The sequence below is a fragment of the Podarcis pityusensis genome (genome assembly GCF_964106645.2).
Source record: "Podarcis pityusensis genome assembly, chromosome: 9".
Lineage (NCBI taxonomy): Eukaryota > Metazoa > Chordata > Lepidosauria > Squamata > Lacertidae > Podarcis > Podarcis pityusensis.
The window spans coordinates 21828444-21854833 of NC_138034.1; the positions used below are offsets into that span (position 1 = coordinate 21828444).

Here is a 26390-nt window from a genome sequence, read left to right on the forward strand (position 1 = left end):
TTCAGAATGATTTCTATCATAAATCATCCTCTGATGTCAGGTACTGTTCTTCTTTACAATTCTGTCATTCCCAGTTGTCCCAATTCAGTTGCTATCATTGCAGTGGCTTTATTGTAATTTCATCTCGAATATTTTTTAGTGGTCACTTTACATATTAAAAGGATTTCAATATTTAGTTGATTAATCTGTTAGATTAATCAACTAAAATCTCTTAAGAGGCAATACATTTCTGTGTGTTTCAAATAATGTCAACTATTTTAAAACAAGTACTTGTAAAAAACTTCAAGTGGTAAATATAAACTTAGAAGCAAAGTGCAACATTTGTGTTCATCACCTTAAAAGCAAAGACAGTGCCCTTTCCCCCCTGTTCTTCAGAATTATTATTTTGTTTGTATGGAAACACCTGCAGATTTAATTGGTTGAAACTTATATCAAGTAGCACTTCTAAAGCAGCAAATTTAATTGATACCAAAAGATCCGTCACTAGACTGATGGTTTTGGACTGGTGAGTTTTGAAAATTTCAACAAATAATCATGTTCTATAAGCGATCTCCTAAATCCAAAAACCTTAGCCAGTTAATGAGCAGAGAAGACACTGCCCACTTTTGAAAGGCTACGCAAGTAAACATCTTAGTTTCTCTGATCGTCTCTGTTAGCTTTTGACTCCTGCTGCCAGACATAAGAGGTCTAGGGGAGGGTGTTTATAAACCTCTTTTCCTTCAGATCTTCCCATGGCCACTCAAGAAAATGACTTAAGACCCTACCTTGAAAAAATGCCAGTATACTATAGGACTGTAGCAAGACCTTAATCCTACTCTCTTGATTAGCCCTTTCTTTTCCAATGAGGGTTTTTTATTGAGGGGTGTGTGTGTCTCACTGTTCATTATCTTGTTTTCTGCAAAACCCTTTTTGAGTACATATAATGTACATATAATATACATTTAAGATTAAGGGGGAAAGGCCTTCTCAAATAGGAGGTCTGGAGCCTGCTACCTCTCTCTTTTTTAGAAATGAATTGCTGAGCTATCCCCCCTTAATCTGATGAAGGGATTGTTGTTTCGTTCATATAGTTATTCTACCTGAGGCATGGCAGTGTAATATGCAAAGACACAGCATCTGTGATGATTGCCCTAAACGGTTGTGTCAAAGGCAGCCAGGCATGGTGGCAGATACAAATGGATGCAAATTAAGGCAGCACCTTTCCTAGCCATTTTGCACTCGCTGCTTCTGGTAAATACATTATTTAAACATTTAGCTCTAGTGGTATTTAAAGTTAGGTTTATTCTGACACTCCGTTGAATTCAATATAGGGAAGCAATCTGAAACTCAGATTGAAGGAATGGCAATTTGTTGAGTTTTACCCTGTAAGTGTGACTAAATAGGTGCGAGAGCACCGTCTAGTCGGCTTGACAATACAGTGTCTGCACTTAATCCTCTAAATAGTTCAGATGCTTTAAAGCAACACATGTTCTCTTGTTAGTCATTACTGCAAACACCTGTGAACTATTTAATTAGCCATCGCAGTTGGTGCGGATTGTCGGAGGAGTCTACTGATTAAAATGTATCATAGTTACGTTTCATTTCACTTCTCTTGCTTTCTGGTTCTGGTGAAATCTCTGCAGGGTCAGTTTACTTTTCAATAGTATCATATATATTTTTTAAATAATATTTATTACTTTTCCAAAAAATTTAAACACTAAAAGAAAAGAAAAAACACATACAATACAATACATTAAACTAACAAAACAATGCAACAACAATAAAATGATCAGGGATACCTTTACCTTTATCTTTACCTTTACGGATGCCTGCATACCTCCCCACAGCCAGATTGCACTGATGACTGAGATAGCTTTGAGCCCTCAAAGTTATCTCAGTCATCAGTGCAATCTGGCTGTGGGGAGGTATGCAGGCATCTGTAAAGGTAAAGATAAAGGTAAAGGTATCCCTGATCATTAGGTCCAGTCATGACCGACTCTGGGGTTGCGGCACTCATCTTGCTCTATTGGCCGAGGGAGCTGGCGTACAGCTTCCGGGTCATGTGGCCAGCATGACTAAGCCGCTTCTGGCGAACAAGAGCAGCACACGGAAACACCGTTTACCTTCCCAATGGAGTGGTACCTATTTATCTACTTGCACTTGACGTGCTTTCAAACTGCTAGGTTGGCAGGAGCAGGGACCGAGCAACGGGAGCTCACCCCGTTGCGGGGATTCGAACCACCGACCTTCTGATCAGCAAGTCCTAGGCTCTGTGGTTTAACCCACAGCGCCACCCGCGTCCCTTATGCAGGCATCTGTAGACACCCTCTAAAACTCAGTGCAATCAGATTGCAGTTACAAAGGTTCCTAGGATTTCTTGCTGGTTTTGCACCATTTTGTAGTTTTCCTGCTCTTTTTGGGTCTGAACAGTTGTTGCTGTTGTTTTGCACTTTTCACATTATTTTTCAGTTTAAATCAATTTATTTAATTTTCCCCTGGCACCACACATATGCACAGTTGTGCACGAGTTGAACGCAGCTAAGTGAGGACATACCTGCACATAGTAACACCTGCAATTTCCACAGCACGTTGGGAATGTTCAGAGCACTTTGTATAGTGCATGTACTAAGTCACAAGAGGACCTGCACCAAAACAGTGCAGTGAGACATACTCTTGTTCAGTATGTGATCCAGCCAGTCGTGTATTCTGTATGGATGCCCCATTCCATTCTCTCCCCACCCTATTTTCTGTTGTCCTGCCCCACCTCCTGCCAGTCAACTTACTGTGCCCACTGAACATTTTCAGTCATCACTGGGCTGGGGTTTTTGGGGAGGAGGTGTGTTCTTAATATATTTTTGTTCCCCCATGCCTCCCACATGGATGCTGCTGTTTGCGATACATAAGGATCCACATTCAGAGAATAACTTCACTAATAGCATAGCAGATCCTTTCTATATCTGGTGCTTTATATAATCTGTGGCTCTGTAGCTATCGTCAATGAATATAGATGAACTATTCTTTTCTTCTGTATAACATTTCGCTGCTAAATAAAGATAACAGAAATTGGAAGGAAAAAATCCATAAGGACATTTTTGCAAAAATCCCTAGCTGATTTCAAAAGTCCTTTCTGGTCCAGCCTTCTTTCTCCAGTAGTAGCATCTAGGAAGCTCACAAGCAGAGCTATTATTATTATTATTATTATTATTATTATTATTATTATTAAAAAACTGTTCGCTTCTAGGAACTGATTTTCTGAAGTATATTTTCTCTGAATATGGGAGATTCCGTTTTGCTATCCATGCAAAAAGCCATTGATACACTGCAACCCTAGACTCACCTCCCTGGGAGTAACTCCCATTGAACTCAGTAGAACTTCTAAGTGGACATGTGTGAGATTGTGCTATCATCCTCCTTGAGTCTGCCTCATTCTCTTGGAAAGCCATCTAAGGATGTGGCCCTTACTACATCTATCAGGAGTTAATTCTGTTTCTTATGATTGCATTGTATGAAATAAGTGCAATCGTATGAATGAAGAACAGTAGATTTCAGCCAATCATAAGGAAAGCAACTTGATGGTAAGAGCAGTTTGACAGTGTGTGTAGAAAGATGCTGCGTAAATGTTGATACAAGACTGGGGTCAGATGGGCATTGGTGCTGGTTGACTGTCATCATAAGGTGAGACATAAGACATAAAAACATAATAAGAGCCCTGCTGGATCAGACCAATGGTCTAGTAATTAGTCCAGTGGCCAACCAGATGCTTATGGGGACCCCACAAGTAAGCCATGAGAATTACCCAGCAATTGGTATTCAGAGAGAGATCTGAAAGTAGTACACAACCATCATTATGGGTAGCCACACCAGACCAAGTTGTGGTCCACAGTTCTGTGTTCTGCAGCTTAAGATAAGATACCCAAGAGGTTGGCGATTGGAAGTAAGCTTTTAGAATTTAGAAACTGATGTTTTGTCAAACGTGGATGTGGTAGATGGATGTAGTATCAACAGAAGCAACAGAACCTGGAGAAGATTGGGGCTGAAAGACCAAGGTGAAAAAAGTGTAGATACATGGAGAATAAGTTGTAAGTGGGCGCATTGTGTGAGACTCCCAAAGGCTACTGTTTACATGGCACAGAACAGAAATTAAAGCTAGTGCCTTCACTTAAAACTTTCGTGCTTTTTGGTGCTTGTATGACTTTACTCTTCTCTTAAATTAAAGTTTGTTTTAATCTTAGAATTACATTTTAATTCTTAAATGCAGACCACCATGAGCACTGGAAAATGTGGAATCAAATTAGTTTCAATAGATTAAAACAGAAAAGCAGAAAAGCAGAAAAAGAATTTAAAATGTATGGGACTAAATATTTGATTACTATTCTCATACCCTGTTCTTCCTTCACTCATTTCAGGGTGGGGTGATGTGTTGTTTTGAGGAACAGGCTGCCTGTTATGTAAATGGTGCAATGTGAATCGATGGCTTTGGGTATTTTTCTTCGTCTTAATAACAGCAAAGCTCTGCCTGCTATTACTGTCTAGTACGAGTTGTCCTGATGTTATCACCGTGAAAATGCAGTGTAGCTTCTCTCTGCACTTGTTCCTTTGGCTGGGCTATGTTGAATCCGGGGTGGGGTGGGTGTGTGTGTAGAGGGAGGAACACCCAGGTGCATAATGTGGAAAAGGATATGTGATGTTTGCGTGGATGTTAGCAATAAACGCATTGAGAAGTATGTTAAGAAGCCTTCATTTTGTGTAATGAAAGCCTGGCTTTAGTTTATAGGTCTGTTATAAAAGTCACAATAATGCAGAGATTAGTTCCAGTGACTGAGCGGAATGGGCACAGAGGACTGGCTTAGCATAACAATGCCAGCAAGGCATTGATCATTTGGTGGCGGCGGCATTGTGCTCAGAATGAAGGGGGGGGGGAGAGAATCCTAATGCTGTGCATGCTTTTCCTTTTACATTATTCAGTTGGCCCACTGAAATTAAAAGACCTATCTCACAGCAGACTATGACATTCCGTAAGAGGTGCTTAAAGTGATGTTCAGAACATCCTATTTCTGGACACTCCAGAAGACATACATCTACAGGTGAGATCTATCAGAAAGAAGGGAGTGGTAAAGGAAACCTAAAGCTCTCCTATATATTGTGATCACTCTGGCATGTATTCTGCACCCATTACATTTAAATTTCACAACCTCGTCCGAGCCACATTAGCATTGTTTTACAGCACTGCTGCTCCTTGCTTCACTAACTCATATATATTGTTTAACATAGCTGATACTTTTATAGGGGAACCTGCACTTCGTGCATTAGGAGAGAGGAGTTGCAGATCAATTAGGGTTTAGGAAAACCACCTCGAAAGCATGGGGAGGGGGGTTCAATCCTGGTTGAGTTTGAGAACAATATTGGACAGTTTAAAAATCAGCATCTGTTTTATTATTGGAGTCCTCTTAAGCACGGATAGTAAGCCACTGCCAGAAAAAGGTTTAATGAGGATAAGTACTTATTTTTCTAACTTCTGAGACCCCCTCCAAACGAGAAAACAAATATTATTCAGGTAGCACTGAATCTGTTTGGGGTGATTTAATACACCTCTTCCAAAGACCTTCCATTTAAATGGCTTGTTTCATATATATTAACTGCTAATGCTTAGCTACTAGGACAGATGCTATGTGACTGTCATGACATTCAGAAAGCTGCTGCCGGGCGTTAAGTACAGTAAAATTATTTCCAGCATCTGGCTCTATAACAAGTTTCCGACAGGATATTAAATTTTTATTTTTCTCTCTCTCCGCCCCTTCTGACATTCAGACATCTCATTAATTTTGGCAAAACTATATATCCTGCATGCAAACTGGAGAAAGCCGTTAAAGAGGGCAAGTACATTTAGTGCCACGCTATAACTTAACATTATATCTGGAGAACATGTTGTCATTCCCACATGTCTCTGACTTAACCTTTAAACTGTCATTGGCAAACAGCTCTGTGGGATGTTATGATGGTAGCAAATGGATATGGATCGCTGTAAAAGGATTGCATTTATTCAATCTGTCCATGCATCTTTCTAGTTAGGGGATGGGAGGAATTTGCGACCATCCGGAAGTAGCTGTACTAAAACTGTCATCATCCTTGAGCAATGTCCGTGCTCGCTGGAGATCATGGGAGTTGTGTTGGAGTCCAACACCATTGGGAGCACACCATATTGGCTACCCTTCACTATCTAGCTTTTCTTCCACAAAAGTACAGGGCTTCCATATATGTTTCTCTGTGTGGTGAACCAGCTCCACACCATTTTAAAAAAAAAAATAGAATCCACTTCCTCAAAAGAAATTATTCAAGGCCACAAGTTTCTTATTCTGGAGACATTGATCTCACACCTTGTTTTGTTTCCCCTACTTTAGTCTAAAATCTTCTTTTTCTTTTTCTTTTTCTTTTTCTTTTTCTTTTTCTTTTTCTTTTTCTTTTTCTTTTTCTTTTTCTTTTTCTTTTTCTTTTTACTGCAGTCACCATGTATCTAAATGCAAAGTCAGTTGTATAGCTCAGTTCATCCACCAGTAGCTATGGATGAGCTTGGTGCAAAACGCAGTCTCCACTTTACAGTGAAAAACAATGTGAATTTATTTTAAGCAGCTACTAATATAAAGCAGCTGGTGATGTTGATATATGTTGGTTTCTGTTTCTATAACTCAGAATAGTTGTGCTGCATCACTATGTTTCTTTAAGAAAGTAGCTCTGAGAGATTCAGTTCCTCCCTCTGTCTTTATATAAAGCATGGGTAGGCAAACTAAGGCCCAGGGGCCGGATCAGGCCCAATCACCTTCTCAATCCAGCCCGTGTTCGGTCTGGGAATCAGCGTGTTTTTTCATGAGTAAAATGTGTCCTTTTATTTAAAATGCATATGTGGGTTATTTGTGGGGCCTGCCTGGTGTTTTTACATGAGTAGAATGTGTGCTTTTATTTAAAATGCATCTCTGGGTTATTTGTGGGGCATAGGAATTCGTTCTTCTCCTTTTTTCAAAATGTAGTCTGCCCCCCCACAAGGTCTGAGGGACAGTGGACTGGCCCCCTGCTGAAAAAGTTTGCTGACCCCTGATATAAAGACACAACCTCACTCTCAGAGTTGTCTCTGTTTCAAGATCATGTGAAATGGCAGTTATACAGCCAGTCTGCCACCTGCTGATCTTCCTGTTGATACCTCATATATAAATCAAGATAGTTTGTGTACAGTTGATCCTTTACATGCAATAATGTGAATTCCATTTTACCTACCTTTAAAACAAAACTTTACCACAGAAATAGAATTGGGCAGCGGTGAGTAGAGGGAGGGAATGATTTATCGACTGATGTCCTACAATTCACCCAGAGGTTACAGGGCAGGTTACAGCAACACACAACAGGGAAAAATATAATGGGGTAGCTCAGTTGGTAGAGCAGGACCCCACATTGTTCAAAAGATCCCTGCATTGCAGGGGGTTGGCCTAGATGACCTTTGTGTTCCTTTCCAGCTCTATAATTCTATGATTCTAAGTTTAATGTACGGGGGGCTAGATAAGAGCGGTCAGATGCTATATATGCAGCAGCCCAATGTCTACTTGTCTCAGAGTAAGTACAGTGGTACCTTAGGTTACCTACACTTCAGGTTACAGACTCCGCTAACCCAGAGATATTGCTTCAGGTTAAGAACTTTGCTTCAGGATGAGAACAGAAATTGTGCTCCAGCGGCGCAGCAGCAGCAGGAGGCTCCATTAGCTAAAGTGGTGCTTCAGGTTAAGAACAGTTTCAGGTTAAGAACGGACCTCCGGAACGAATTAAGTACTTAACCCGAGGTACTACTGTACCACTGAACTCAACAGGGCTTACTTCTGAGTGGACATGTATCCATTTATTTTGTTTTATTTAAACAATGGATATGCTGCTCAACTAAAACCATCTCTAAACAGTGTAGAACAAATACAACACCAAAGAGAGAAGAATTGGTTAATACTCTAAAATCATCATTCAGTGAAAAGCCTGCTGGAAGAAAATAGTCTTCATCAGGTACCAAAAGTTCAATGGGGAAGGGATCTACCAGGCCTCAGCTGGAAGGCAGCTGGACCCGCAATAAATTTAAAAAGGCAAAGGACCCCATGACAGTTAAGTCCAGTCAAAGGTGACTATGGGGTTGCGGCGCTCATCTCGCTTTCAGGCCAAGGGAGTCGGTGTTTGTCCACCGACAGCTTTCCGGGTCATGTGGCCAGCATGACTAAACCGCTTCTGGTGCAACGGGACACTGTGACGGAAACCAGAGTACACAGAAACACTGTTTACCTTCCCACCTATTTATCTACTTGCACTGGCGTGCTTTCAAACTGCTAGGTTGGCAGAAGCTGGCACAGAGCAACGGGAGCTCGCCCCGTCACAGGGATTCAAACTGCTGACCTTCTGATCGGCAAGCCTAAGAGGCACAGTGGTTTAGACCACAGCGCCCCCCGCGTCCCAGACCCGCAATATGGAACACACAGCTCCTGTGTGTCGTGCATCCAAGCCATGAGGAAGCACCAACAGTGACTCCTCCCAAAAAATTGGCACTGGCCATTTGGTTTTTGCCAATCTCATAGCAATCGTCACAACTTTGTGTGGCTAGGCATTGAATAAGCCTTAGTTTTGGCTGGAGCAGAGGTTGTAGCCTCTGGCTCCCCACTCCCCAGTTAAGGTGTCCCATTAAAGAGATCCACAAGGAGTGGCTTCTGTCCAATGCCCAGGCGGGGGCTAGGGCCATATCACTCCTCCAACAGGGACCCATCAGGGTGGTACCCCTATTTGATGTAGGTCATAGTCCCCCTCCACTAATATGTGGTTTACCCTTAGATGCACTCCCAGCAGTCAGGCTGGAGTGGAACAATTGGCTTCACCCAATGCCTATGCCAAACCACTCACATCTGTAACCAATAAAGTTGTGGCCTATTTGAAACCCAAAACTGTATGCTGCTATCTTACCTGTTTCTTCATCACCTAGGGAACTGCGGGGTCATGGGGCTTTGACACACAACCTGCTGCGAAATGAATGATGCTGACTGCTCACTGCATTTTACTAGCTTCTTCTAGCTGGTTCTTTGGTTGCTGAATTTTAAGCTTATCAGCTTTTGTTTCCAAAAAACATGTGTGTACACACACACATCCATTGAAAGCTTTCTGAAGCTTGATGTTGATTGCAAGACTGGAGCAGTCAAGTGATGGAATCAGAACAGAAAAGGTTAAGGAATGCTTAATGCAAGCATATTTCAAAACCTCAAGCCTTGTAGTGAAATTCACCTTACAGCGTTAGAGCAGCTAGCAGGGAAGGGATTGGCACCACTATTAGCAATTATTTTTGAGAACTCAGGGATGACAGGTAAGGTCTCTGAGGGCTGCAGCAGGTCAAACTCCATGCCTATTTTTAATAAGAAAGAAAGTGGCGAAAAACAAGGATCCAGGGATTACATTCAAGTAAGTTTAATTTAACACCTGGCAAATTTTGAGAGTAACTAATAGAGCAGTCAATCAGTAAGCAATGCACCTAGAGGAAAACAAGATGAACAACAGTAAGACAATGTGACTGGGCTCTGTTGAAGAATGACTGCTGTAATGAATCCTGAAAAGATTTCCTGTGTTTCCAATCAAGTATTTGGGTATGGGTGAAACTCTGGCTTTGTATAATACCTCGAAGATTTTAAATTAAAGATTATTTTGTGCTCGTACCTTTAAGGAAGTAGTTGCATCCAAGGGCACATTGATCTGGCCCACAGAGGCAAATCATTACACAGAGATCTGCCGCATTTGCTCTGTTCTTTCTAAGTTTTGCAGCCAATCTAATTTTAATTCCAAATTGCTCAAGATCAAGGTAGTCCATGGGAGATAATCAGAGAGTGGGTGGAAAGAGCGAGGGATAGACAGAGAACAGGGATAAGTGAAGGGGTGCATATGATTGATGGTGATGGTAGCTGACTAATCATATTAAATAAAGAGGTTATCATATTCACAAAATTCTAAAGTAATAATAATTTGATATCGTGAAAATCCACAGAAACGCACTTTCCAGCAAACTTGGGGGCAGTTTGGTGCCCTGCCGGGTTGTAGTAAATGTCTCCACCATTCCTAGAAACCACGAAGGGGTGTCCTTCTTATGTTAGGAAGCTGGCAGGGTGGTTTGGGAGTAAGGGATCTCTGGACCAAACCAGCAACACTTCGAATTGTGCCCAAATGGCAACCATTGCCAGGATAGTTGTAACATGCTTCCATGAGTGTGTACCAGTTGGCATCCTTCTTATTGCATTATGGACCATCTGCAAGCTTCCAAAGGTACCTCAAAAGAAGCCACATGTAGAGGGTATTGCATTGGTTCAATTTCAGCGTACCATATTTTTTCATCTATAAGACGCCCCTATTTTGGGGGACTGAAATTTCAGAAAAGGGGGGGAGATGGCAAAAAGTTGTTGAGTTTTTTTGGGGGGGGGATTGCCCAGAGTTCTTGAGCTTTTTTGGGGGGGGGGTTACCAAGGGTTGTTGAGTTTTTTTTAGGGGGGAATGCCAAAAATTCCTCACCCACACGCATTGCAAAATCCATCTCCCGTCTGCCCCCTTGCTGGCAGAAGCTGCCAATCGCCCGCACAATTGGCTGCAGCGTCGGCCAATCAACACCACCCATTGATGCAGCAACCAATAACACACACTATAGCTGCTGACAGCTGCGGCAGAAACCAGTCAAATGTCCACCCTATGCGCTACCCATATATAAGACAACCCCCACTTTTTAGCATGATTTTAAGGGGGGAAACCTAGTCTTATACACGGAAAAGTATGGTAACTAAGGCATATGTTAATTTATTCAGATCTGACATTCTGGGCCCAGCTAATAACCGCCCCCCTCTCTCCTACAATTATAGAAGCTTTATACCTATGTATCTATCATCTACCTATCTATCTCTCTATCTATCTATCTATCACCATCCACCTCTCCAAACTTATATAAATCTAAGTTTATGGACCTTTGTTGCTGATCTTATAATTCTTCTTTCCTCATCACTTTCTTTCCTTTCTAAAGGCATGCAAATAAACTTTTTATCTCCCCCAAAATGGTGAATAAAACATCAGTTACGAACCTAGCATAACTAGATTATTTTACTGAGTGTGTTCTTAATCTATTAATCGGAAGCAATTTCACTGAAGCAAGCTTTGCTTCTGTGGTGCTGTTGCTGAGCCAGCAGCGGAATGAGACTAACATCTATTGAAGCCTATGAGAAAAATCTAATTGCACTGAATGAGAGTCAGATCAAGATCAAGAATGTATACAGGAAATGCAGCACATACGCTGTGTATTTGGAATTTAATAAGGTGTCTGCAGTGTACATTTAAAGCAATATCATGCCACTTTAAATAGTCATGGCTACCACAATTTCCAATGTGGTATAGCAATCAATCCATCTTCCCAGGTAATTCTGGGAATCGTATTTCTCTGAGGGGAATAAGGGTCTCCCAACATCTCTCAGCACCCTTAACAAACTACAGTTCCCAAGATTTTTGGGAGGAGGGGGCACATGACGTTGATACTGCTTTATATGTATATATAAAGAGAGAGAGAGCAGATGGGGCCAAAGTACAAGTGGAATCCAGTTGAGTCATTCAGAAATCTTGTTTGAATTGCCCATTCTGTAGTCATGCCCCTGTTATTATAAGTGCCACATTCCAAATTCATTTTAGTATGTATCTACATAATAAATGCTAGAAAGGAGAACCAGACATTCAAGGACAGATTGGGTTGCATCAATCATAAGGTCATTTTAATGGTTTGCAGATGGTGATATGAATCCAAGATACATTTTTCCTCTGTTTCCTGTTTATTCTTTGTTAAAAGTGATGGTTCAGTACAGATAATAAATAGTCTCCTCACCCCCATCCCGAGCTGAAACTGGTAGGGCAGAGGCATTATATACCTATTTATCACACAAGTTTTCAGTTTTCATGTTTTGGGGTACCTTGCGAAACTCTGTTCTAGTGAGCATTTGAGGGATTGCCACCATTTAGTGCTACTGACTAAACTTGAGTCAGTGGAGTGTTGCAGCAACAAAAAAGGCTAAGGCAATTCTGTGTATTGTCAACAGATGTATAGTATCCAGATTGTGAGAAGCACTTTCTGCTTTTGACAGACGTCACCTACAGTAATGTGACCTGTTCTGAGCACCACAGACCATGTCGGAGGGCAAAAGATGTTCGTGGGCCTACAGATTGTTCTGTGAGGAAGGTTGAAGGAGTTCAGTATGTGTAGCCTGGGGGGAAGACTATGGAAAGTGCTATGAAAGAAAGCCTTCTTAATAGGTGTTGTTCCAGAGGGTAGAACCTGAACTCAATAGGTTCAAATGAAAACAAAAGGGATTCAGACTAAACACTAGGAAGACGTTCCTGCCAATGTGAGCTGTTTGCCAGCAGTACACATTGCCTTGAAAAATGGTAGAATGTCCTTTGTTAAGGTTTTTAAGCAGTTTTTAAGCTGTCTGTCAAGGACGCTGCAGTAGATGGGTTTCCTGCATTGGCAGTGGGTGGACTAGATATCTTTTGAGGTTCTTGTTTTCACCTGTAAGTGATGTGCCCATTGATGAATCAGGTATGAATCAGGTATGAATCAGGCCTTAAGGTATGATGTTAACATATGAGAGAGTGCCCAGTCAGGACCCAGGGGGGTGGAGTCAGTGGGACTATAAAACCAGCTCTGGGAGGGGCAAAAGAGGGAGTTCGTTGGGAGTTGGGTGGTTGGTTGGAGTGGGAGTGAATTGGGCTAGAGTTGTGGGTAGGTTCAGTTAGTGTAACGAAATAGGCTGAGTCAGAAACAGTTAGGGGCTAGGAAGACAAGTAAATATCTGAGAGGTGGTTTAGTGAGTGAGAGCAGGTAGCAGAAGTTAAAGGTCTGGATAGGCACCCCATGAATGTAATTGACTGATACTGTTTCTGAAACCACACACTTGTTAAACTGCAATAAATAAACGAGAGTTTATGTTTCAATTTAACCCTGACTGGACTCAGTATTGTCCCAGGTAGGGCCTGAGTGGTGGCAGTGAGAAATAAAGTGGTGGCACAGGGATCAATAGACAGTGAAACATCCGGGGACCCTGTGTGATCACCACAGAAGGTTTTGTACCCACAAGGCCATGAATTATAAATAGCTGAATAGTGTGACGTAAATCTTAGAACTTCAGCTGAGAATAAAGTGTAGCTATTCTAAGAAGCAGTAATTGTTTCCCCTTGTGATCAAAAGCTAATTCCAAATACATCTGAATCCTCTAGTGCCTATACATTTATATTCAATCATAGGGGCTTAACATGATTTTGATTCAATATTCTAGGGTGCCCCCAATCTACATCTTAAACTGAAGGCCCTTACGTAGATGTTTCTAATGTGCCAGTGAAATTACTTAAAATTCCACACACTTATATTCAGTTAACGCAGTGTGTCTCATGCTTTCATATTTCAAAAAATGGCAAAGCCCACTGGTGGCCAATCATACTTGAAGCTTCATCAATATTAACCCCAAATCCTGCATCTTTGAAGATATATTTGACATTATAATTTTAAAGATTGAGCTTAGGTTCTGCCAAGGATTACCTCATTATTAAAACACATGCTATCTCTGTGATTCCTCCCGTCCCTGAGAATCAATACATTTCAAAAGACTTTTTTTTTTCTAATATCATTGGAATTATTCCTTATTTCATACACAATTAAGCAAACAAACAAAAAGCAATCCAAAAGATTATTTAATTAGTGTGTAATTTGCTTTGGCATATGCAAATCTCATTTGTTTTGGCATTATCAAATCTCAGTAATTTACTTACAGCTACCTCCTTTGGTGAGGAAAGCTCATCCGCTTGAACAGCTTTCTATGCTGGAGCTGCAAATAAATATAGAATTGTAGTAAGTATCCCAGTGGTGGATGGGTAATGCTTGCATCTACCCAGTAATATAAATCCAAAGAGGCAGCACATTCTTTACATTTACTGAAAACCAGCAAATCCAGTTTCTGACGCTCCTCTTAGATGCAAGTCCCCCTTCTGTCCCCCAAGAATCAGGTTCTCTCAAGTTGGAATTGTTGAAAGCAAAGTTAGTTTCTCACAGAGAATACAGATGGTGGCCCAGTTAGGTAATTCTAGATTCTGGACTTAATATTGGTTCTTTAGATGGTGGCATGTATTTCTTCACTTCAAAATGTGCAATGCCAACCCCTTTCCATTTGGCTATCTGGTTCATTCTGCTGAATGCAGCCCTGACTTCCAGCCCCAAAGTCTTGCCCTTATAACACCACTGGATGCAGAAGCAGAATTACTTTCTTGCCCATACCAATGAGCAAGCCTGACCAGGGAATATCACATGACCCACTCTTAAAAGGATGGTGTTCATGCCATTCCTTCCGTTGCAGAATGGAATGATGGTACACAGGATAAAATCTTTCCTGGCATTGCTTGCTTCAGACTCCAGTCGAGATACATTCAAAGTATCAAAGAGGCCGAAGAAGAAGAAGAAGAAGGAGGAGGAGGAGGAGGAGGAGGAGGAGGAGTTTGGATTTGATATCCTGCTTTATCACTACCCAAAGGAGTCTCAAAGCAGCTAACATTCTCCTTTCCCTTCCTCCCCCACAACAAACACTCTGTGAGGTGAGTGAGGCTGAGAGACTTCAAGAAGTGTGACTAGCCCAAGGTCACCCAGCAGCTGCATGTGGAGGAGCGGGGACGCAAACCCGGTTCACCAGATTACAAGACTACCACTCTTAACCACTACACCACACTGGCTCCGTACTGCGGGTTCATAGTAAACTCCCATTTTTTTTAACCATGTGAGTTGATGGCTCTTAAAGAACTATTTTCTGATGTAGAGAATGTAGAATGTTTCCACTCAACCTAGTACATGTTGCTTCTAAATCTGACCGGCAGCTCTTTGTCTTTCTAAACTGCTCACTGTCTCTTTAGATGGCTTCAATTATTAGCGCTCCTTTCTGTTTTATAGTCAAATATGTCTGTCTGGATAGGCAAGATCTCTTGTGATTCATCCCATGAATCACCAGTTTTCCATGCCTTAATGTCAGGGTCAATTTAAGTGTGACAGCGGTAGCTGGGTGGAGGTCAGCAAAAACCCCAAACTTACACATGTGGGTGCCCCATGCGATGGGTCTCATAGTTAAAATAGTGCCAGAATTAAATGGTTCCAATGACGTGCTAGTCCTATGAGGGTTGCAGCACTTCTTGTATCGAGGTTATTAATATTGTGCATATGGAAGCAATTTGGATGAATAAAAAACTGACTCTTCTTTGAAATAAAAATTCTCCAGTTCAAAATGATGATTCAGAAGCTTTACTTACAGAATTCAAACTCCAATCAACTTAAAACAAATAAAGTTACATTCGGTTAGATACATAATTTCTAATACTGATCCCAATATAGGTATTATGCATACCCTAAGCTAAAAATCAAAGCTGTCTCTCCTCCATGCCAGCCTCCATTAGCTTGAAGGTGTTTTCCTGGAGAGAGATTAGCATGTTCATTCTGTTCAGCAGCTTGAGAACAAAGAACCCCAACATCCAAAAAAGGATGGCTACAGATTAGCATATGCAGAGACTTGTAATAGTATATCTTTTTGTGGCTGAGCCACAAAGATACAGTCCTACTTAATCATTAATTTGTTAGTCTCTCTCTTCAGCTCCATTGGACATTTCCATGTCATGCTTCACAGCATACATATAGAACAATGCAGGGTTATTTTCCATCTCAATGTACATTACACAACACTTAACAGTTGGTGCCCCATCTTTCAGTCTCTCACACCAATCAGATCAAGTCTCTTGAAAGATGGCAGCATCAAAGAAGAGGCATTTTGCAGATGTTTGTATGACAGCAAGCAGAGCTTCTAACAAATTTATACACAACTGTAATGTAATCTACAGTGTCAATAACAAGATGTATAGTTTCTTATCTACCTAAATATTTGCAGTGCTTTCTGGATAAATGGATGTTTTCCCACATGACATTTGTAATCAGAGGCATTCCACCCCATCAAAGTCAGCTGTTTTCAAATATTTCCAGGCAAACTTCCTTAAAACACAACATGTGGCTTGGTGGTTTCATAAATTACAGATTAACCAGTTTTGCTGGCTCATATAGCTGCATGAATTTATTTCCAACACTCCCAACACATTCCTTGCATATGTGCTGGTGAGCCATAGGCGGTTGCAGCTGATGATGTACACAGTGTACACTCTTAGAACTGGTCTATATGTTAACTTTACCATAAAAGACTTTCCTTGGTCCACCACTTTGCTGGTACCCACCAGTGATATGGATTGGAAGACAGGTAACTCACAGTTATCACCCAACCCATGGGTCTATTCCTGTACATCAGACCATTGGTCCAACTAAATTAGTTTCATCTACATTGACTGGCAGTGTAGGGATATTTTCCAGCCTGGCCTGAAGATGTGAGAAATGAGGCTGGGATCTTTTGCATTCAAAGCATGTGCTCTGTCACTGATCTATGGCTGTTCCCTGATTCTTTCAGATAAGCTTTTCAGCTTTCTTCAGGTAAAGGCCCCTTTTCAGCCTCACTTCCATTAAAAATAATAATAATAATAATCATGAGACTAAGAGTATTGTGTTCCTATTATTGCTACTGTCTGAGCCTGATTTGCTCCTATAGTCTGTTTTTGCCACTGTTGAAAGAATGTCCACAGTGCCTTAAACACATCTAGTAGTAGAGCCCAGGTTTTGAATATATAAGGGCTTAGTTTAGCACCTCTAACTGAAAGAAAGCAGACAGCAAGCCTGTTTGAGACATTGGAGAGGGATTTCCATCCATGTTTCATATCTGATATGTCACTATGGTTGATATTATAGTGGGATATTAATATTTGTTGTTTGAACGTGCCGTGCTCTGACTGCACTGATCCACACATTTCACCTTTTGTGTGTCTGTGCAACATTTCTTTTAAAAGCTATATCCATGTTTGAGAACTGGTTTGCATCCTGTACAGAAACCGGCAAGTGGTTGGCTGTGGGATAAGTAACAAGTCATTCAGACTGGCAAGAATTCTCAGATATAACTGCATAGTATCTGTTTGCTGTTGGTGTTAAGAGATGATAACTATAGAAATTGTGAAGTGAGAGATCTGGCATCAAATGAATATCCACAATACCATATATTTTTTTTCTATTGAAGTTCTATCAAGTGGCACTAAGAGATTCACAGTATTCGTGTAAGTGAGAATGTGTTGCTTTTCATCTTCTCATTAGCTCCTTGGAGATATCAATAAGAGATAATACTAGCACTGAACAACAACAACAACAACAACAACAACAACAACAGAGTGGAATCTATAGAACCTAAACTGATTCAATATGCAGATAATAGCCTATCATCAGTCATGGATTTCCACTTCAGAATCGAGAAGGTTGTGGACTTAACATAGAGAGCAGCATATTATATTGAGCTATAAAATAAATTATTCTAAATGCCCTTATCCATTACTTTGCTTTCAGCCATGATTTGCAGTCAGCAAATCTAAATGGGGAAAGAGCTAAGGAATCAATTCAAAAGAAAGCTCAGTAGCATTGTAAAACACTTGTGAAACAATTTCTGTGAAGAGGTGGAGAACTGTCAGTCTTTGGCTTGATAGAGAAAATGAATGTTCTGCTGGAACTAGCTTCTAAGCATAAGATATAATGAAAAGGTTTAGGCTTAATATTACAAAACTAGAGTTTAGGGAAATGTCCTAAGCTTGCTCCAGTTTGTGGAGCATGAAAGGAAACTTATACTGGTGATCAGCCTACGAGACTTTTATTTGAAGAATTGGCAGTGTTGCTTAATTGCCCCCAACTCAAGGGATCCTGATGGGCAAGATGTCTTGAACCAACCTGCTGGTCTTTACATTCCAAAGGGGACAGCACAGAATAGCTCAGTTGGTTAGAGCATGGTGCTGATGATGCCAGTGTTGCAGGTTCAATCCCCAAATGAGACAGCTGCATATTCAGGTTACGCAGATTATGTACTAGATTATTCTCGTTATGATTCTGTGATTCTCTGCTGTTCCTTAGAAAAAGTAATGGGTGTGCTCCCCCCGGCTCATCTCACAATTAGCTCAGTTTTTCCAGGTTTTCTTAGAGAACTCTTGGGGGGAGGTTATCTGCCGCCCCCAATAATTAAGTTCATAATAGCCATGTAACCACCAATCTTCCCTTCTAGTCCTGCCTTCCCAACAATTACGGTAAGCTTGTGAAGATACGGTAGCAGCAATAAGGGTGATGCAGAGAGTTTACAGCATGGGTAGGCAAATTAAGGCTCGGGGGCCGGATCCGGCCCAATCGCCTTCTAAAACTGACCCGTGGATGGTCCAGGAATCAACATGTTTTTACATGAGTAGAATGTGCCCTTTTATTTTAAAGGCGTCTCTGGAGTTATTTGTGGGGCCTGCCTGGTGTTTTTACATGAGTAGAATGTGTGCTTTTATTTAAAATGCATTTCTGGGTTATTTGTGGGGCATAGGAATTCGTTCATTTTTTCCCTTCTGATTTATGGCTAGAAATCATGGACTCATTTTTAAGACCTGGATGGTCTAGCCCTGGTGCTTGCTTGGCCAGGAATTTCTACAGCTTCCAGGGAGCTGGGGAAATGGAGTTTCCAGTGACTCTGTGCTCAAAATGGGCTCTCGTTCCCAGGATCCATGACAGTGGTAATTTTTCTCCTTAAGCATACGCTTGTCAAAATTCCTTCTCCCCACTCATTCCCCTGGTTATAATCTGAGGGAAAGGGGGAAGAAAGAGTGTTGGTAAAAGGAAAGACTGGTGCTGGGATAAGTGGGGATGGGCCTTTTATGCTCCAGGTATTTTGTAGGAGTTCTTGGCATGGCTCAAAATGAGATTGAGGGTAACACACTCTGCATCCACTCCAGAGCTCAGTATTGGTATATAAAGCTGTGAAAAGAAATTGCACCTTGTGTGCTGTGAGCCTGTCTCTCTTATTTTTCCTTATGCGCCTCCCAAGTTTAACTCTTGCTGTTTATTTTAATTCTGGTTTATTTCTTGCATTTTAGTACCTAACTGCTCGTTTTTTCTGTTTCTTCTGCTAGTTTGCTAAATTCAGACTTAAACCAGACATTGCATATTGCTTGAGACTGTTCACAATAATTTTTTTCTCCTCTGGCATGTCAACAGGTTTCTTTATTTACCTCTTCCACCCTCCGGACCTTCTAATATTGATCATTGCCTCTCCTTTGTTGCAGGCACACATACACCCCATTTTCTCATTATGTTTAAGAACATTTTAAAGCACCAAGCCGTTCAGAAAATATTTTCAGTTAGCATTTTGTCTCAGCAAAAAATGATTCAGCCTTCAAACAACTGCACTTGCTCCCATTTCTTGCTTTTTTAGTCTTTATTAAATTAGCTGCTTGAAATAGTCGATGGATGCACCAAACAAGATTAGTATCTGTAATTTACCCAGATCTTTCCCTAGAACTTTCAGTTATCCACATCAGAGGTTATTAGGACCCTGAGAATGTTAAAGGACTTTGAAATTTGTAATATGAATTGTTCTACATGGTGCAAACACCAAAGCATATTTGTGGGTGGGTTCCAGTAGCATGCAGAGTACTGTATATCATACGTTTTCATTGAATTGACTATGTTCTCATTGATCCAGAATGAAATACGTTATTGTCTTATACCCCGCCCATCTGGCTGGGTTTCCCCAGCCACTCTGGGCAGCTCCCAACAGGATATAATAATAAAAAAGCAATAAAACATCAAACATGAAAAGCTTCCCTAAACAGGGCTGCCTTCAGATGTCTTCTAAAAGTTGGATAGTTGTTTATTTCCTTGACATCTGATGGGAGGGCGTTCCACAGGGTGGGAGCCACTACCGAGAAGGCCCTCTGCCTGGTTCCCTGTAACCTCACTTCTCGCAGTGAGGGAACCACCAGAAGGCCCTCAGAGTTGGACTTCAGTGTCCTGGCTGAACGATGGGGGTGGAGATGCTCCTTCAGGTATACTGGGCAGAGGCCATTTAGGGCTTTAAAGGTCAGCACCAACACTTTGAATTGTGCTCAGAAATGTACTGGGAGCCCATGTAGGTCTTTCAGAACCGGTGTTATATGGTCTCAGCAGCCACTCCCAGTCACCAGTCTAGTTGCCACATTCTGGATTAGTTGTAGTTTCTGGGTCACCTTCAGTGGTAGCCCCATGTAGAGTGTATTGCAGCAGTTCAAGCAGGAGATAACCAGAGTAAACGTTCATCATAACTTATCTGCACCCAGGAAAGCTTTCATGCATTACTGATACAAAAAAAAAAAAAAAGAATACGTCCATTTGGCCAGAACCTCTCATTGGTCCACCTGCCAACGAAGGCATATGTGGCAAGCCTCCAAGTCTTACAGATAACTCCTCTATCTCTAGGTCAGTAACCAAGCACACCAAGCCGACAGATAAGTGTAGCATCAGAGCAAGCCAATTAGCATATATCAAAGTAAGTGAATAAACATATATGAGCTCATTCTTTGAGCAACTACCAATTAATCCTGGGGTTATCTTGATGATCAAGATAACCCTTCTACATGCCTCCCGGAACATTGCCACCTTTTGGTTTTATACAGTTTAGTAGTGTGATTGCCGTAGACTTTTATATGTTAGTAACATATAAATACTGTACAATTTAAATAATACAGTTCTTGTTAAGTTTTGTGTTAACAGACAAATCTTTATTATGTTATGAATGTTTTACAGAAAGCTTATGAATTTCCTGCGGTACAAAATAAAAAGTGTTTTTTTAATGGTGCTTTTGAGAATTAACCCCAAATATGAACAATTTGAAAAAGACCTGGGTTATATCCAGAATTCTCAGTTACATAAACGGGCATGATATTTACTTAGGACTTGGATGTCTTTATCATGTTTTTAATATTCTGTTGGGAGATGCCCAGAGTGGCTGGGGAGACTCAGTCAGATGGGTGGGGTATAAATATATTTATTATTATTATTATTATTATTATTATTATTATTATTATTATTAAGATCAAATAGTGAATTTGGATAGCAAGGAATTTTAGATGACCAAAGCAAAATAGATAGTTTGTTTATTCTCAGTAGGTTGTATTCAGACTTAATCATGCATTGAGTAGACCCATTGAAAGCAGACACTTCACTTTGTGACTATTTAAGCATGATGGGGGCGCCAGCATAATAGATTTAAGGGTACACTCATCCAGCTGGGAGTAGAGCAATGGGTCAGCCACTCTGCCACCTGAAATTTTGCCAGCTCACACCAGATGTGATGGAAGGCGGAGGCTGTGTCAGCTACAGGCTACTGCAGCTTAGGATTGGGCACATTAATGTGACTCTGTTCTAGACTAACCATGTGAAGAATATAGAGAACATAAAGATTTGACTGATTATGAAAGAATCTAAGGAAGGGAGATAATTGAAGAACAGATGTAAAGGCGAGCAAGATAACTAAGAGTTGTGTGGTGAATGCGGTGGAAGTCTTTTATAATATTTTAACTAAGATTTATATATTGTAATGTTTGAAGCATGAATTTGGTTATGAAAAGTATTTTTTCTTTTTCTTTTATCTTATTATTGGTTATTGTGATGGGATGATGAGCTGCTTGTGCGTAAAATCGTATCCCCTCAGAGTTTGTTCAAGTCCACAAACCTCTGTCTGTGACGGAGCCCCTCAGACATGGCTCCTCTAGTCACTAGCAGATTCCGACAGTGGTTGCTTTCGGAATCGCTTCCAACATAAAAGCTCCTTAAAAGCACGTCTTCTGGACTCTCTGCGTGACAGTTTCCGGCGAGGAGTGGGTGTCCCTACAGGAGGTCCTGAAACCTCCCCACTGTTTTCGCTGGAAGTGTCTCTGAGCCATCCCTCCAGCTCACTTTCCCTCAGCTCAGCTCCTCTCCCCCTACTGGTTCCCTCTTCAGCTGCTGAGTCTCTCCCAACCTGTGTGAGCCCTTTCACCTCCCTTCCTTCCGATGGCAGTTCCCTGACATCCACCTCCCCTCCAGGGCCCCCTTCATCCCCTCTCGCCCCCTCCTCTACGGGCGGTGAGGAGGCAAAACCCCGGAATGAACTTCCTTCATCTTCCGATGTCTCGAACACTTCTCTCCACCTGTTGCGGTTCCTGGTCTCGAAGTACTCCTCCTCCTCAGAGTCCATCTCCCCTTCCCCTTCCGAGTCCGGGAATCCTTCCAACTCCTCCTCCTCATCGGTGGTCCCAAAGTATTCCCTCCGGAACCTCTCCACAGGCTGAGGTTTCCTTGGGAACCTTTGATGGAAGGTTTCTATCAATACCTCGTCATTGATATCTTCTGCCATTACCCAAGTGTTTTCTGACTCCGGTTCTCCTTCCCACGCTACCAAATACTCCACCTGATCCCCCTTCCACCTGGCGTCGAGGATTTCTGCCACATGGCTGCTGCATTCCCTTTCTTTTATGACCGGTCCCCGAGTGGCCATCCCTTCTCGTCCCCCCTCATACGGTGACAGTAACGACCTGTGAAATACTGGGTGCAGTTTCATGTGGTTGGGTAACCGGAGCCTGAAAGCCACTGGGTTGACCTGTTGAATGACCTCAAAGGGACCCAATCTCCTGGGTCTTAATTTCTTACAACCTCCTTTGAACGGCAACCCTTGGGTTGACAGCCACACCCTATCTCCCACCCTTATGGTTTCACCTTCCCTTCGGTTCTTGTCTGCCTGCCTCTTGTATTCTTCCTTCGCCCTTTCTAAGTTGAGTTGGAGCTGACGATGGATTGCTTCCATTTCTTCTACAAAATGCTCGGCTGCCGGGACGCTCCATCTCTCCCCTTCTCCCCCTGGGAAAGCCCTGGGATGACACCCATAATTAGCCAAGAAGGGGCTCATCCCTGTGGACACATTCTCGGCATTGTTGTAGGCAAATTCCGCCAGCGCCAACTTTTCTACCCAGTCATTCTCTCTGTCATTGACATAACACCTCAGGTATTGCTGGAGGACACCGTTTGCCCTTTCCGCCTGCCCGTTGGTTTCAGGGTGCCGGGCAGTCGAAAAGTTGACCTCCACCTGCAGTAAGCTCATGAGCTTCCTCCAGAACCTGGAAGTAAATTGTTTTCCTCGGTCTGAGACCACCCTCAATGGCACCCCGTGCAACCTAAAAATGTGTTCTACAAATAACTTCGCTGTCTCTTCCGCCGTGACTGCATGCGAGCAGGCTACAAAGTGGCACATCTTTGTTAGTAGGTCTACCACCACCATGATGGCTGTTTTCCCCTTGGACTTCGGCAGATCAGTCATAAAATCTATCGACACTGCCTCCCAAGGTCGTTCTGGGGTTGGTAAGGGTTCTAATAGCCCCGCCGGTGCCCGCCTCTCCCCTTTGGCTCGCTGGCATTGCTCACACCCTCTCACATACTCCCGTACATCTTCCCTCACCTTAGGCCACCAAAATTCCCTGGTGACCAACCACATGGTTTTGTGTTGTCCAAAATGCCCCGCCGTGGGGCTGTCGTGCAACTGCTTGAGTACCCTCCCCCTTAAGTCTCCTTCAGGGATATACAGTGCCCCTTTGTAATACAAAGCTCCATTTCTTTCCTCGAAACCCCCTGGTTCCTCTCCCTCACCCCTAAGACCTCTGAGCTTATTCTGGGCGTATTCATCATTCTCTGTTTCCTCTACCAGTTCTCTTTGTCCCACCAATGCCGCCCCACACACCCAGCGGTCCTCTGGAATGACATGTCTCTCTTCGGGTGCTCCCTCCCCCTCCAAATATTCAGGTTTGCGTGAGAGAGCGTCCGCCCTAATGTTCTCTGGGCCTGGCACGTAACAAATCTCAAAGTTAAATTTGGAGAACTCCTGGGCCCATCTCACTTGCCATTGGTTGAGCACTCGTGCCGTCCTCCAATACTCTAGGTTCTTGTGGTCAGTGCACACTTGCACCTTATGTTGTGCGCCAATTAGCAGGTGCCTCCATCTCCGGAACGCCTCATGAATGGCTAGTAGTTCTCGGTCATACACCGTGTAGTTCCTCTCGGATTTGTTCAGCTTTCGCGAAAAAAAGGCACACGGTCTCCACTCTGACTCCTCCTTCCCTGGCTGCAGAAGCACCGCCCCAATAGCTCTGTCTGATGCGTCAGTTTCCACTCTCATCGGTTTTTGTAAATCCACATGCAGGAGTTGTTGTTCCGAGGCGAAGGCCCTTTTTAGTTCCTCAAATGCTCGCTCCGCCTCCTCAGTCCAAACGAACTTCTTCTTACTGCTGAGACAGTCCGTAATGGGCGCCGTCAGGTGGGCAAAGTTTCGGATGAACTTACGATAGAAGTTCCCAAATCCTAGGAACCTCTGCACATCCTTCCTTGTTTTGGGTGTTTTCCATTCCAGCACCGCCTGGACCTTGCCGGGATCCATGGCCAATCCCTTGTCTGACAGGCGATACCCCAGGAATTCCACCTCCTTGGTATGAAACTGACACTTCTCCAGTTTCACCCACAGCTGGTTGGCTTGCAGCCTGCTCAACACTTCTCTGACGTCTCTCACATGCTGCTCCTCATTCTTAGAATACACCAACACGTCGTCTAAGAAGGCCACACAATTCTTGTAAAGCAAAGGCCCCAGGACGTGGTTCATAAACGATTGAAAGCATGCGGAGCCTGCTTGTAGGCCGAAGGGCATAACTAAATATTCAAATGCCCCCAAAGGGGTGAACATGGTGGTTTTCCATTCATCCCCCTTCCTTATTCGTATCAGGTTGTACGCCCCCCTTAGGTCCAGCTTTGTGAAAATCTTTCCCTTCCGCACCCTTGTCAAAATGTCGTCAATCCTGGGCATAGGGAAAGCCACTGGTTCTGACACTGCATTTAAGGCCCTGAAGTCACACACCAGCCTCGGCTTGTTCGTGTGTTTTTTATCCACAAAAAACACTGGGCTGCCCCCCACTGCCCTGGACTCTCTGATGAACCCTCTCTTCAGGTTCTTGTCAATGAACTCTCTTAGCTCCTGCATCTCTCTGTCTGACATGGCGTACAGCTTGCCTACAGGGAGCTGTGCCCCAGGGAGTAAATTGATTTGACAGTCAAAGGGTCTATGCGGAGGTAGTTGGTCAGCTTCCCTTTCGCTGAAGACGTCGCGGAGATCTGCGTATTGTCGTGGTACCTTCACGTTCTCCGTTACTTCAGTCCCTGCTAGGGTGGCTTGGGCCCCTGCCAAACCCTTTCCCTCTTTGCAGTGTTCTAAGCAATGTGCTGAACCAAAAGAAACCACTCTCTGATGCCAGCCCACCAGCGGATCATGTAACGCTAGCCAGCTCATCCCCAATATAATGGGAGCTCCTCCCAAGGTGGCCACATTAAACGCTATCAGTTCGGTGTGCCTTGCCACCTTCATTATCATTGGGACGGTCTGCAAGCTGACTTCTCCTCCCAACAGCTCCCTGCCATCGATCGTGGTCACCTGCAGGGGGTTGCTTAAAGGGATCGTCTGTATCTGGTGTTCAGCTGCAAACTCTTTGCTCATGAAATTGCAGGAGCTGCCTGAGTCCAACAGCGCCTTTATCTTTAGAGGGTGTCCGTTTGGCAGCTCTAGCGCCACTTCTATCACTAGGGCGGGTTTAGGAGGTTCTGGCGTGGGCACTTTCACTGCTCTTTGGCCTGGCTGCTGTGCCCCGACGGTGGCAGCCAGGCGTTGGCTTTTACTTGCTTCGGTATTTCTTCCTCTCTTCCCTCCACAGCTCCTACCATCCCTTGCCATTCCTTCCTCTGGGGGCAGACTCTGGCAAAGTGACCTGGCTGTTGGCAGAGATAGCATTTCCGGGCGCCTTTTCCCTCCTTCTTCCCCCCCTCACTGGGCTTTGAAACTGCGCGCGCGCGCGCTGTTCCGATTTCCATCGGCTCTGCCGGCGGGAAAGTTGGCTCTGGAATGTCTGGAATGCGGAACTCCTTCCAACGTTCCCCCTTCCCTTCCCGCCTCTCCAATGCTCTCGCCTCCTGGCGCGCTCCTATGGTCAGCGCTGATTTGGTCAGCTGGTCCATAGACTCCGCCCTGGGCGCCCGGGAAAGTTCGTCTTTCACAGCCGAAGAAAGCCCTTCTTCAAAGAGCATTTGAATGGGTTCCGCCGATAGATCCCACCCCAATTTATGGATCAACATGGTGAACTCAGTCCAGTACTCACGGACAGATCGGCTCCCCTGTTTGCAAGCCATTAACTGTCTGCGCACCACTCCCTGTTCAATATCGCTGGAAAACATCAGATCCATGGCGCGAAAGAACTTCATCGTGTCCTTTAGGACGTCACTATTCGTTGCCATCAGGGGTCTAACCCAGTCTCTCGCCCCCTTTTCAAGATGCCCAATCACGAAAGCCACTCGTGATTCCTCGTCAGGGAATTCATCAAACTGCAGA

At 43.1% G+C, this 26390-nt stretch overlaps 1 protein-coding gene and 1 long non-coding RNA gene across 3 annotated transcripts in view; one reads left to right on the top strand and one right to left on the bottom strand.

Moving 5' to 3' along the window:
• The window catches only part of SGCZ (sarcoglycan zeta), a 565518-nt gene that overhangs the window by 493366 nt on the left and 45762 nt on the right, over positions 1-26390 (top strand). The window lies entirely within an intron of this gene.
• LOC308484980 overlaps positions 1-26390 on the bottom strand; it is a 29799-nt gene that overhangs the window by 2706 nt on the left and 703 nt on the right. Inside the window, exon 2 of the long non-coding RNA XR_013990259.1 lies at positions 21896-21985. This is a non-coding gene — a long non-coding RNA (uncharacterized lncRNA). The remainder of the gene's footprint in view (positions 1-21895; positions 21986-26390) is intronic.